This window comes from Pan paniscus, chromosome 14 (assembly GCF_029289425.2).
Source record: "Pan paniscus chromosome 14, NHGRI_mPanPan1-v2.0_pri, whole genome shotgun sequence".
NCBI lineage: Eukaryota > Metazoa > Chordata > Mammalia > Primates > Hominidae > Pan > Pan paniscus.
In genome coordinates, this window is record NC_073263.2 from 20,168,773 (window position 1) to 20,179,363 (window position 10,591).

Genomic DNA, 10,591 nt, shown 5'->3' on the forward strand with positions numbered 1-10,591 from the left:
AGTTTGCACAGCCAATATCCCCCTATTACAAATATTGCACATATAGGGCCAAGCGCTGTGGCTCGCACCAGTAATCCCACAACTTTAGGAGGCCAAGATGGGGGGAATCACGAGGTCAGGAGATCGAGACCAACCTGGCTAACACGGTGAAACCCCATCTTTACTAAAAACACAAAAAATTAGCCAGGCGTGGTGGTGTGTCCGGAACTTATTCCTTCTGGTGGGTTCTTGGGTCTCGCTGACTTGAAGACTGAAGAATCAGGCCATGGACCTCGCGGTGAGTGTTACAGCTCTTAAAGGTGGTGTGTCTGGAGTTTGTTCCTTCCGGTGGGGAGTTTGTTCCTTCCAGTGGGTTCATGATCTCGCTGACTTCTGGAGTGAGGCCTCAGACCCTCACAGGGAGTGTTACAGCTCTCAAAGGTGATGCGGACCCAAAGAGTGAGCAGCAGAAAGATTTATTATGAAGAGTAAAAGAACAACGCTTCCACAAAATAGAAAGGGACCCAAGCGGTTTGCCAACGCTGGCTGGTGTGGCCAGCTTTTATTCCCTTATCTGTCCCCACCCACGTCCTGCTGATTGGTCCATTTTACAGAGTGCTGATTGGTCCATTTTATAGAGTGCAGATTGGTCCATTTACAATCCTCTGGCTAGACACACAGGGCTGATTGGTGCATTTACAATCCTCTAGCTAGACAGAAAAGTTCTCTAAGTCCCCACCCCACCCAAAAGCCCTGCTGGCTTCACCTCTCAGTGGCAAGTGCCTGTAGTCCCAGCTACTTGGGAGGCTGAGGCATGAACCCGGGAGGCGGAGCTTGCAGTGAGCAGAGACCAGGCCACTGCACTTCAGCCTGGGTGACAGAGTGAGACTCCATCTCAAAAAAAAATAATAATAAATAAATAAATAAATAAATATTGCACATATAACCAAGTATTCAGCTGCTGCAGTTGGGCCAGATGATGGTAAAATTAAACAAGACAGACTTCAGAGGCTGAATTTCTTATGTTTTTCCACTGTTTCATAAAGTCAGGTAAGATTAATTTCTGCACTCCTTTAGTAGCTCAATATTACCACCAAGAGAAGACAAATAGACCAAAGTTGCCAGCTTTTAAGAACTCACAGCTTCAATGCCAACACTTCAAATTGGAAATGTTCTCAGGTAACCGTATGACACGAGAATCACAAGTAACTCCAGAAACCACTCTTACTGAGATACAGTCTCACGACAAAAAGGACTATAAAGAAAATCTTGAACTTCACTTGGTAGTTTTATTTTTCAAGCCAATACAGGTATTACTATCTTTTATTTTTATTTTTTTTGTATTTCTGTCAAGCCAAAAATAAATTTGATTTTGTTTGGCACCAAAATTTTACCATAAGAGAACATAAGGTTTAATGATATAAACAAAAAGTTTGAAGAGAAACACAATGATGTTAGAATTGAATCAAAAATATTCATATGAGCTGACGCTTAAAAAAAAAAAAAAAGGCCAGGCACTTGGTTCATGCCTGTAATCCCAGCAGTTTGGGAGGCGGAGGCGGGCAGATCACGAGGTCAGGAGATCGAGACCATCCTGGCTAACACGGTGAAACCCCGTCTCTACTAAAAATACAAAAAATTAGCCAGGCATGGTGGCGGGTGCCTGTAGTCCCAGCTACTTGGGAGGCTGAGGCAGGAGAATGGCGGGAACCCAGGAGGCGGAGCTGGCAGTAAGCCGAGATGGCGCCACTGCACTCCAGCCAGGGTGACAGAGAGAGACTCCGTCTCAAAATAAATAAATAAATAAAAATGGCTGAGCACAGTGGCTCCCACCTGTAATAATCCCAGCACTTTGGGAGGCCGAGGCGGGTGGATACCTGAGGTCAGGAGTTCAAGACCAGCCTGACCAACATGGCAAAACCCCATCTCTAATAAAAATACAAAATTAGCCAGGCGTGGTAGTGCATGCTTGTAACCCCAGCTACTCGGGAGGCTGAGGCAGGAGAATTGTTTGAACCCAGGAGGTGGAGGTTGCAGTGAGCCGATTGCGCCATTTCACTCCAGCCTAGGCAACAAGAATGAAACTCTGTCTCAAAAAAAAAAGAAAAAAAGTTTTAAAAGAACTAGCCAGGTGTAATGGCACATACCTGTAGTCCCAACTACTCAGGAGGCTGAGGTAGGAGGATCCTTTAATCCTAAGAGTTCAAGGCTGCAGTGAACTATAATCCTGCCATTGCATGCCAGCCTGGGTGACAGACTGAGATCCTGTCTCTCAAAAATAAAAAAGAATATTTTCCAGCTCTGCCCTCTGAAATGGCCTCGGATTAATGCCGCTGGTATTTCAAATCTGACCTGAAACCCCAATGCCCAAATCTTGCCATTTTTTCACTAGAAGGAACCAGAATTGCTTAGAGAAATGATTGACTGTGTTCAGGGAAGGAAGGGTACAAGGCTGGTCTGGGACACTTCTGTTCCCAGAGGCAAGAAACCTTGCAGAGATTAATGGCAAGACACCAAAGGGACTGAAGACTCAGCCTGCAGGATGGTGGCAGTGAGGAGATTTACTCAGAATACCTGGCCAAATGCTCTGCTCTTAGGTGACCTCAATGTGGTCATATGTATCTTTTAAGAATGAAGTATGTAAGGGTTTAAGAGAAGAAATAAGGGTATTTATGTTTTTGAGTTAGTAATGTTTAATTTTTGAGAAATTCAGTCTCAGAGACAGCCTTGTAACTGCTATTTAAAATAAACTGCTTTAGACGATATTTTAAAATGAAAACTTCCTAATTTCTTGCATAGTTCTAAGAGAACTTTAGAATCATTTTAGGATCATTTATAAGTTTTTTAAATTACATTTATAAGACTTGTTTTGTATTTGGGGGAGTTTTGTTAAGTCAGATCTGTTGAAATATACAAAAAGGAAATCAAATACAGTACATTTATAAAGGTGGGGGGGTTGTTTTATTTTTTTGAGAAGGAGTTTCGCTCTTGTTGCCCATGCTGGAGTGCAATGGCGCAGTCTCGGCTCACTGCAACCTCCGCCTCCTGGGTTCAAGGGATTCTCCTGCCTCAGCCTAGGATTACAGGCATGCACCACCACGCCAGGCTAATTTTGTATTTTTAGTAGAGACAGGGATTCTCCATATTGGTCAGGCTGGTCTTGAACTCCTGACCTCAGGTAATCCGCCCGCCTCGGCCTCCCAAAGTGCTGGGGTTACAGGCATGAGTCACTGCGCCTGGCATTTAAATGCAGTTTTTTGTTTTGTTTTGTTTTGTTTTGAGACAGAGTCTCCCTCTGTCGCCCAGGCTGGAGTGCAGTGGCGATCTCAGCTCGCTGCAGTCTCCGCCTCCGGGTTCACACCATTCTCCTGCCTCAGCCTCCGGAGTAGCTGGGACTCCAGGCACCCGCCACCACACCCAGCTAATTTTTTTTTGTATTTTTAGTAGAGATGGGATTTCACTGTGTTAGCCAGGCTGGTCTCAAACTCCGGACCTCAGGTGATCCGCCCACCTCAGCCTCCCAAAGTGCTGGGATTATAGGCGTGAGCCACTGCACCCAGCCTAAATGCAGTTTTTAAATGCTGCGAAAGTATTTAATCACCTCAGTAAATTCAACAGCCCCTATAAGTGATCGTTAAAAAATTTTAATGTACTTTAGGCTGGGCATAGTGACTCACTCCTGTAATCCCAGCACTTTGGGAGGCCAAGGTGGGTGGATCACCTGAGGTCCGGAGTTCGAGACCGGCCTGACTGGAACAGGAATTAAAAGAAATTAAAGAGTGTGTAAACAGAAATTCAGTTGTATGTAAGAAAACCCAATTCCCCGCTGAGAAAGAGAAAGAGCTGGAGTCCTTTAAAAATTAACTGCCTATTTTTCTGTGGCTAGTGAGCCTTATCTCTCCTCCTTTCCCAGGCATTGGAAAGACCCTGATTCCCTAGCTGTGCAGCTGCAAGGGCACTAGACAGATAAACTCAAGTCACAAAACATGTTTTTCCTTGAAAAGTAAGAAATGATGTAATGCATGTCTCAATTAATTGAATAACTGCCTTTGGTAGTATGCTTCCCCCTGCACAGATCTCCCTCCGCCCCACAAAATGTGTAAAAGGTAACTTAACTCTTTGTTCAGGGCTCAATCCTTTGGGTACTAATCCGACTGGGCTGGTGCACCTAAATGATTAATAAATATCCTCCTGAAACCCACTGGTCTCTCTGATTACTTAATAATCCCGCAACATGACCAACATGAAGAACCCCATCTCTACTAAAAAAAATACAAAAAAATTAGCTGGGCGTGGTGGCACATGCCTGTAATCCCAGCTACTCAGGAGGCTGAAACAGGAGAATCGCTTGAACCCAGGAGGCAGAGGTTGCAGTTAGCCAAGATGGCACCATTGCACTCCAGCCTGGGCAACAAGAGCAAAATTTTGTCTCCAAAAAAAAAATTAATATACTTTAAAAAAGAAAAATGTGATTTGTCAATAATCTTCAAAATCTAAGGAAAAACTTCGATATTGTAACTTTAATAAATCGAATATTAATCATTTAAATAAAAAGTAAACCCCTGAATCATCTTTTTAATATACTAAAACAACTCCAAACTCCTATCAGTGGTGGAAAACTAGGATACTTCCCAAAGAGAGGGCCTCAAGCCCCGAGGAATGCCTGTAAGATGAAGACAGCCGTAAGTCTTCTTGATCATAAAGTGCTTGAAGAAAAAGGAAGTGCTGCTTCCAGCCCAGCCCTCCAGCCTGAAGAAAGCAGAGCTGGGCAGAAAAGGCCAAGTCAAAGAGTCAGGACCTTGTAGGCAGGGTGGAGAACTTGAGCCAGGGTCCAGGCGGCCCCCGCAGCTCCAGGACATCAGAGAGAAGTCCATGTGGCCCAGCATCACACAGTCTTGTGAACCAGCACACCAGGAAATGGAGCCCACGACAAAGCTCTGAAGAAATCAGCCAACAGCTGTCCACTTCTGTACCCTCCGAAAAGTTACTCCTGGGTGAGGATAAGACGTTAGTATACTGGTGGTCCAGGTGAGATGAGCTGTTACTGAAGCCATTGGTTCAGCTGTGTCTGATGATGACTGGGTCTGCAGCCTGTAAATACCTCTGTCTGTGAATAATTTGCATAGGCAAAGGGGAACATCAAGGGGATTTCTGAGGGTCCTTGGTGACTCTTGTTCCCTGACCTCTCATCTGGCCTGGGTCTTGTCGACAAGAGCTGCAGGGAGAAGCTGAGGGAGGGGTGCTCTTGTGAATTCCATGGGACAAAGGGCTACACAGCAGCTGGGCTTTGGTGCCTACGTGACAAAGTTTAAAAAGCAGAGGACTTGGGCAGGGGTGTGTGCCTTCCACCTGGTGTGTGTCACCAAGAAGGCTGGATAATCGAGCATTGCTTTGGGTCCCTGAGGGCTTCTGGGAGGTCATAGACACTTTGATGTTGGCTGAACCTGTTGACCTGCAGATTTTTTTAATTTAAATTTTTTGTTTTATTGTTTTTATTTATTTATTTGAGACAGGGCCTTGCTCCTTTGCCCAGGCTGGAGTGCAGTGGCACAGTCATGGTTCACTGCCTCCTTGACTTCCTAGGCTCAAGTGATCCTCTCAACTCAGCCTCCTGAGTAGCTAGGACTACATGTGTGCGCCATCACGCTGGGCTAATTTATTTTTGTAGGGATGCGGTCTCCCTATGTTGCTTAGGCTGGTCTCCAACTCCTGAGCTCAAGTGATCCTCCCATCTCAGTCTCTCAAAGTGCTAGGATTATAAGCATGAGCCACTGCACCCAGCTAATTTGTTTTTTCTGATTGTGAATTGAATACTTCTGGAAACGGATCTATGGCCTGATTATCGATATTGGCAAGCTAGTCGCTGGCAGGAATGGCCAGTAAAGAGCTCTCCCAACCCCAAGGGCAGACATCAAGAAAGGGTCTCATAAGATAACCCATGTGTGTTATGTGGGCCAGGGCAAGAGCCAGTGAAATTTGAGTCCTTCCTTTTTACATAATCACATTTGTACCTGCAGCTCATGAAGCCCAGGGAAGCTTGAATTACAATAATAATAGCTCAAATTAGTGTCATGTTTCTAGTGTACAGGAGTAATTTTGCTTCGTTATCTCAGCAAATCCCCAGGATCTCTTAATTGTCTTCAAAGAGGGCAAGTTCAACAACTTTCATTTATTTAATACTCATTCATTAAATCTTTGTTGAGCACTTCCTATGTGCCCATCACTATTCTAAATCAGTGCTGCCCAAGAGAACTTTCTGCAGTAGTGGAAATGTTCAACATCTACACTGTCCAATATGGTAGTCACCAACCACATATGCCTAGTGGCATGAAATATGGCTGAAGTGGCTGATGAAATAAATTTTTAAAAATTTTATTTTAGGCTGGGCACAGTGGCTCACGCCGGTAATCCCAGCACTTTGGGAGGCCAAAGCAGGTGGATAACAAGGTCAAGAGATCAAGACCATCCTGGCCAACATGGTGAAACCCCGTCTCTACTAAAAACACAAAAATTAGCTGGGCATGATGGCGCGTGCCTGTAATCCCAGCTACTCGGGAGGCTGAGGCAGGAGAATCACTTGAACCTGGGAGACGGAGGTTGCAGTGAGCAGAGATCATGCCACTGCACTCCAGCCTGGTGACAGAGCGAGAATCCATGTCAAAAAAAAAATTGTTTTAATTAACTCATTTTAATTAAATAGCCACATGTAACTAGTGGCTACCCCATTAGACAGTTCAGTTCAAAGCACTGGGAACAAAGTGGTGACCAAGACAGACAGACGTCTAGTCTCATGGAACTGTTATTCTAGTGAAAGACAGAAACTGAACAGGTAGATAAGGAAATAAATGTATGTGTAAGAGAATAATAATGCAGGTCATGATAAGTGTTATGTAGGAAATAAAGAGGTCAAGGGGATTAAGGATGATGGAGGTGAGGAAGATGGTTTTGGGAATCAATGGTGAAGAAAGACCTCTCCTGGGCAGTGAGGTTTCAAGCGCTCAAATAGCTCTACAGACCTATAGCAATGCCAAATCCTATGCTCTCTTCACCACAAATTATCTGAAACTTCCTCTTCTTTTACATAGCCCAGCCCTGCTTCCTCTCTGAAGCTGTGGCTACTCCACCCATAATAGAAATTAACTGCTTAAAGTAGTATAAAGAACTCTGTACAGCATGTGTAATTGAACTAGATTCACTGAACTAGAACAACTCATGGGATGTAATTCAAGCCCAACTTTATTTTTGTCTCCCTTTCCCCTTTTAAAACTTAGGTGGGGCCCTGATTTTTCTGATCACTTTGGGGAAATAAAAGCCTAAGGGTAATTTAAGTTGCAAATACAGTCTTAATTAGGTCATTAAATCTCCCCTCTTGCCAGCTGGGACCAGTCGCAGAGGAACACTTTGAAGGTGAAATCCCAACTCTCCATCCTTTACCCCAATACTAGTAAGAGATCAAAAAGTTCCAAAACATTCTGGACCACCTACTTTGAAAAAATGCACATTGGTCTGGCAATTCATTTTTACATCTGTGATCTGTTGTCTTAGGGCATCAGCCGTAATCCCCAACTTAACATGTTGCTACATAGGTAACAGTATACAAGTCAATATCAGAAAGGCAAAACTGTGCGGTGGTTAAAAATGTGAGCTCTAGAGTCAGATTGCCAGGGTATGAATCTCAAATTCTTATATTACTACTTGCATGATTTTATTTTTATTTTTATTTATTTTTTCTGGAGATGGAGTCTTGCTCTGTCGCCCAGGCTGGAGTGCAATGGCTTGATCTCCTCACTGCAACCTCCACCTCCCGGGTTCAAGCAATTCTCCTGCCTCAGCCTCCCAAGTAGCTGGGACTACAGGCGCACACTGCTATGCCTGGCTAATGTTTTGTATTTTAGTAGAGACAGGGTTTCAATGTGTTGCCCAGACTAGTCTTGAACTCCTGAGCTCAGGCAATCCGCCCATCTTGGCCTCCCAAAGTGCTAGGATTACAGATGTGGGCCACCGTGCTTGGCTAGTTGCATGATTTTAGACAAGTTAGTTCCTCAAAACAGCCTTTTCAGCAGTACAATGGTCATAATAGAGGTTCCCTCTTAAAGGGTTATTGTTAATGATTAACTGATAGAATCCATTCTAAAATGTGCTCGGCACATGGCCAGTGTTGGATCATTCTGTGTCCTCTGTAGTATGACACAGCAGCTCTTCCTTACACATACTCTCCCTTGGCCCTCCCTGGCACCTCCCTGGCATATGTAAAGCAGATTCCAGCCCCACCATTCTACAGGTGACAGCCCCAAGACTTCCAGGCCACTTAGCAGGTCCATCTCAGACTAGATCTTTCCTTTCTAGTCAAAATGTCTTGAATTATATATTTATCCTAAGCTTGAACAGTGTTTTACAAAAGATGAATTTGAAAACTCAGGCATAGTCTCCAGGAACATTCAAAGGCATTGCAGGGTCATAGCAAACTAGTTCATAAAACCAGTGCACACGTCGCTGCTTATGTCTGTTCCTATCCCCTGTCTAAACACACTGGTCATAGGTCCTTCTCCTCCTGTCCACTTCTGACATCCTTTAAAATATCACAAGTAATAGCTTACATTAATACTGCACTTTACAAATGCTTTCTGATCATCCATCCCTTGCCTATATTTATTTTGCTTAGAAAGGAAGGTCGGGCAAGGTGGCTCACGCCTGTAATCCCAGCACTTTGGGAGGCTGAGGCAGGAGGATTGCTTGAGCCCAGGAGTTCGAGATCAGCCTGGGCAGTATGTCAAGGTCCTATATCTACGAAAAAAATTTTTTTTTAATTATCCAAACATGGTGCTATGTGCCTGTGGTCACAGCTACTAGGGAGGCTGAGGTAGGAGGATTGCTTGAGCCCAGCAGGTCAAGACGGCAGTGAGGTTTGATTGTGCCACTTCACTCTAGCCTGAGCAACAGAGTGAAACCTTATTCCCACCCCTGCAAAAAAAAGAAAGAAAGAAAAAAGAAGGGAGGGAGGGAGGAAGGGAGAGAGAAAAGAAGAGAGGGGGAAAGGAAGACGACAATTTCTGAAATGAACAAAACATAAGAGAAACGTTACTTTGGTAAAACTGCTCCACAAGAAAAGGGTGTTGCATTTTTCAGCTGTAGTTGCCTAAGCCAGAAAGCTCATAGTCCTGAACAAGGAACAAAATAATTTAAACATGTCACAAAGTGAATCAGGAATTTGTTTTTTCTCTAAAACCCTTTCCTCCTTAACATCACAGTACTTCTGATACAATACTTTTCGGGGGATCCAAAGATGGAAGACAGTGTGTATGTGTGTGGGAGACTTTTGGGGTGACAGAAAGATGTTCCTAAAACTGAAGAATTCCTCCCCATATATATTAATCACATTTGTACCTGTGGTTCCATGAGGCCTAGGGAAGCATGTATTACACTATCTTATTTATACTACACATATTAGACTGAATGTTTATGTCTCCCCAAATTCATACATTGGAATCCCTACCCCCACCGTGATGTTATTAGAAAGCAAGGCCTCTGGGTTGTGTTAGGTCATGGGGCAGAGCCCTCATGCCCAGGATTAGTGCCCTTATGAGAGTGGCCCGAGAAACCCCTCATCCCTTTCAGTATGTGAGGAGACCGTGAGAAGATGGCTGTCTATGAACCTGGAAGTGGGCCCTGTCCAGACACTGAAACTGCCAGTGCCTTGATCTTGGACCCCTCAGCCTCCAGAACTGTGAGAAATAAATGTCTGTTATTATAAGCCACCCAGTCGATAGCATTTTTGTTTTTTAGAGAGGGGTCTTGCTATGTTACTCAAGCTGGACTGAAACTCCTGGACTCAAGTGTCCTCCTACCTCAGCTTCCCAAGTATCTAGGACAACAGATGCATACCACCATGCTCCGCTCAGTCTACAGCATTCTGTCATAGTGGCCAGAATGAATGAAGACACTATATTGCACATGTAATATAATATATTAACAAAGAACAAGTATTTTGGAAGCCAGAATTTCAATACTTATTATTTTGAGACGGGGTCTTACTCTGTCACCCAGGCTGGAGTGCAGTGGCACGATCTTGGCTCATTGCAGCCTCCACCTCTCGGGTTCAAGCGATTCTCCAGCCCCATCCCTGGAGAAGCTGGGACCACAGGCACGCACCACCACGCCGCACACCCCACCCCCCGCCACCAATTTTTGTATTTTTAGTAGAGGCAGGGTTTTGCCATGTTGCCCAGGCTGGTCTCAAACTCAGCTCAAAGAAATCAGCCCACCTTGGCCTCCCAAAGTGCTGGGATTACAGGCATGAGCCACTGTGCCTGGCCTCAATATATATTATTGATCATTCTTTTTTTTTCTTTACTTATTAAACTGCATTGGTTCACTTTCACTAATAGTCTGGATTTGATTTTATACAGCCCTAGAGCCAATGGTAGTCCATTTCATACCTTTGTGTAAATCAGAAAAAGGCACTTCCTCATCAAGACATTGTACTCCCCTCTACAGAAAATTGTCATAATGTATTGTGGTTTTTTTTGGTTTTTTTTGAGACAGAGTCTCGCTCTGTCACCAGGCTGGAGTGCAGTGGTACGATCTCAACTCACTGCAACCTCTGCCTCCTGGG